The 3,790-nt window shown below is 31.0% G+C and overlaps 1 pseudogene; it reads right to left on the bottom strand.

Moving 5' to 3' along the window:
• Positions 1-841: 841 nt before the first annotated feature.
• Positions 842-3,530, bottom strand: LOC134252910 (procathepsin L-like; annotated as a pseudogene).
• Positions 3,531-3,790: the final 260 nt, after the last annotated feature.

Raw genomic sequence — 3,790 nt, forward strand, 5'->3', positions numbered from 1 at the left:
AAGATCCAATACAGGGTCATGACAGTATTTGGGAATCACGGTGAAGAACAGAAGATGAATACAAACCGCCAAACACAGCGGAAAAGTCGTAATGTTGGTTAATATGATGAAGAAGAACTGGAAGCCATCTTAAAACGTACAGTAATTTGGCTCATTACTACTATTAGGTATGGGGTATATTTTTTATTAAAAGAAATATAAGTAACATCAGGCGCCTGTGATCCCATCCTGAGAATGTGAATTGTTTCTATCTTAAAAAATTGATGCGCTCAAAAAATTATATCTTCCATTTAATCAAGATTTCTTCAACTTATTTTAAACAAATTTGTACATATTAATTTCGTGCTCGGTTGATATCAGTCTTTAAAGTTTAATTATTCCATTTCTTTTTTTTTCTTGAAATATAAGCAATAGCATTATTTTGGTGTAAAATAAGTCATTCAAGTGTGTGTTTTATTTCAAAAAGGAAATTCATCAAAGAATGGAAATGCAACGGAAAAAATTTAGGTCAACCAGAAGCATTTAGTCATTAATTTTCAACACAGGTTAGTCTAACATGAATAAATATAAGAAAAAAATTTCAAAAATTTTACATCTGTATTCCTATGAATCACACTAAATCATATTAATTAAATGCAAAGAAACTCCTATAATGAAGATATTATACTTTTCTGTCATTCATTGCAAAGTTGAAAAAAAAATGATCAGATCGCACATCTTATTTTCAGATTAATTCCATGTACCAGTTTAGAATTGGTACTTAAAACAACTTTTTTCTTTCATCATTGTTTACGTTCATTTACAACAACACCTTGTGAAAAATTAACCAACAAAGACAAGATTGAAAATAAAAAGTATTTTATTCATAGGCATTTTTTAATTACAAATGTTTAATACAAAATTTGATGTTTTTCTTCAGCAAAGAAAATAAAAAGTGAAAAAATGCACCTGCTTTAAATTCAACATAAAAATTCATAAGAATCACAAATACTGAGAGAAATAGCTATACATATACTACTTAATATGCATAAACGACAGATCTTAATATGGAAGATTCTTTTGATGAACAAGAAAAAAAATCAATTATTTTTAAAATAAACTAATACTTCTTCTCTATTAATGATCAATATGGAGTTTGTTATGATTAAAATAATTTGAAATTATGACACAAAGTTAACAATATCTATAAGTAAAGATATATAATTCTGTCTTCAGTGAGCCAAAAGTTCAGCATTCAGATGTAAAAATCTATCATGAACAAATTTATCACAGGTTCATACAAATGTTACAGGTATTATATGTAAGAAAAACTTCAGCTTATTTCCACACCGGACAAATTCACACACCTCACATAAATGCTTACATTCAAGACGAAATGATGTGTTGTCACAACTTCAGTCTGTCATTTACAATGACACGTATTTTTAAAACACATTGAAAGTTTCAATTTACATCAAACATAGTTAAGTAAGATATGTTTAATCTATTCTAAGGTTCACAAAAAAATGTGATGTCAAACTGTGTGAAAGTTTAAGATATACTACATGAGTAACAGTTCACTTATTCAAAAATTTCTTAAGTTTTCTTATTCAAAATTTACAGAAATGTATCTTCTTTCAGGTTTTGATTTATCTTGAGTGGTTTTTCTTCCTTGGGAATGATGTTTCTTTATAACTGTAAAAACAAACAACACAAACACTGACACATGATGGGAAAAATATTTAGTAAAATATTGTATGAAAAGAATTCATGCGAATTTTTGGGTAATAAGAGAAATTTAAAATAAGGGAAACAAAAGAGAAAAGCTTGATTGACTTTTCAAACATTACCAGGCTACGAACTCTACAAACGTAATATATTCTTAGGTAAGAAACCAACTTTTTAATATTCAAGATTGAATAATACTCACTGTATATTTTCTATACAAGGGGATAGCTGGCCTGTGTAGCTATTCCACACTGGTTGTCCTTGTTTCGTGACATTTTGACGTATCCATCCATACCCCACTCGGTACCCCAACTGCAGAAGAATAAGTTAATAGTAAATAACAACAGAAAATGATACTTAAAAGCTATTGTCTTTTTTTAATCTCTCTGAAATGCATGTGATATAAAAGATGATGAGTCCTTACACAACAGACAATTTTTTTTACCTGTTTTTAACAATCCAGAAATCTTTTCCCTCATCATCAGTTCCATATCCTACTGCTAACACTCCATGATCCAACTGTTCCGAGCTACATTCCGGCTCATCATATACACCTAGAACAAACAGGGACAAAGAAAATTAAAATCTCATAGACTCTAATTGGCACAACTCTCAACACATAAACAACACATTAATAATCTACAAAAAATTTACCAAAAAACTTTTGCCACTGAGTATGAAATAGACTTTTAAAAAAGCACTGATATTTTCCGTTTTTCATTAGATCATTAAATTTCTTCACCTCATTGTTCTTACTTTGCTCATTTAAAACCTAAAACTGTATCTTACCTCCTGCATAAGACTGGAATGATGAATGACTGGCGTCTATTGCGACAGAGACCGGGCCCACCTCTGCAAGAGCTTTCTTCAGGGCAGACTCACTCTCACTCTCGACATCCACACACCCAGTGTCTGTAGCAGCAACCTTTTCTTTATCAAATTTACATTTCTTTTCCTACAAATAAGTCAAGATGATACAAAGAATTAGAAGATGCTATAATAATCAACTGTTAAGAAAAGGTATTTTATACCGATTTCTGTGTCTTTTCATTGGCTTTTTAATAAAAAGATATTAGGAGGTTAATAAGTACCTCTGCTTTGTATGGATAATCCTCTTCACTTTCAAGCCCCCCCTGACTTGATATACTTGAATGCATTGTCCATCAGTCCTCCATTACACCCTTGATTTCCAAAGGAGCCCGAGCAGTCTACCAGCTGTTGTTCACTGAGGGACACCAGTTTACCAGTCTTACGGAAGTGCTGTCCTTCAAGGGAACCAGTCTACAACAAGAAATGTGTACTGAGTTTATCAACTGAATAGAAAATTATGAAGGAGGTCGGGATATATAATTTAACTTATTTATGATGAGAAATAAATTTTGGGGAAAGAAATGAATAAATAAAGTGATCAAAACACTCTGATGTTATATGTAAGTTTTATTTTTGAAATTCAAATGCTGTACAAGATTAACTTACTGTGCTAAAAGACCAGCAACCGCACTGACCCTATATAAAGAGAAAGAGATAATGCTTTTATTATCAAAGTATCTTAAACCTTATTAATGAACAAGATTCCTTGTGACAAAACATGCAAAACTAAGTTATATTACTGCATCCATTTCTAAGTAAGCCACTTTATTTCTAAACACTATGTAAGACTATAAAACCTACCTGATTTTTAACATCTGTAACATAACCCTTAGTTCTCCAAAGTCGACGGAATCCGGAGCCACGAGATTATTGGCTGAAAGGTACGAGGAGCATCCACCCTCCTTCAATGAAGTTCTATTTAAACCATTGTATTTTACAAACTCTTCATGTTTCTGCAAATCAAAAGTGCACACGAAATTTTTACCTTGTCTTCAAATGACATGTTCAATATGGCAATCGTCCAAATACATACCCGGTAAAATTCTAATGTACAAAATGAGACATGGAGGATTTTTCTTTTTCTAATCATATACTTTGAAACACAAAATTTTTGTGACATCTTATTTTAACATCAATGTTTGGTAAATATAAGGGAGGATAAGAATTCAAAACTTTCTATTATTTACTTTTAGGCTGTTGCTTTTTTAAATTA

The sequence above is a fragment of the Saccostrea cucullata genome, unplaced genomic scaffold (genome assembly GCF_032062105.1).
Source record: "Saccostrea cucullata isolate Sc308-1 unplaced genomic scaffold, CSIRO_AGI_Scuc_v1 ctg19178, whole genome shotgun sequence".
In the NCBI taxonomy this organism is placed as follows: Eukaryota; Metazoa; Mollusca; class Bivalvia; order Ostreida; family Ostreidae; genus Saccostrea; species Saccostrea cuccullata.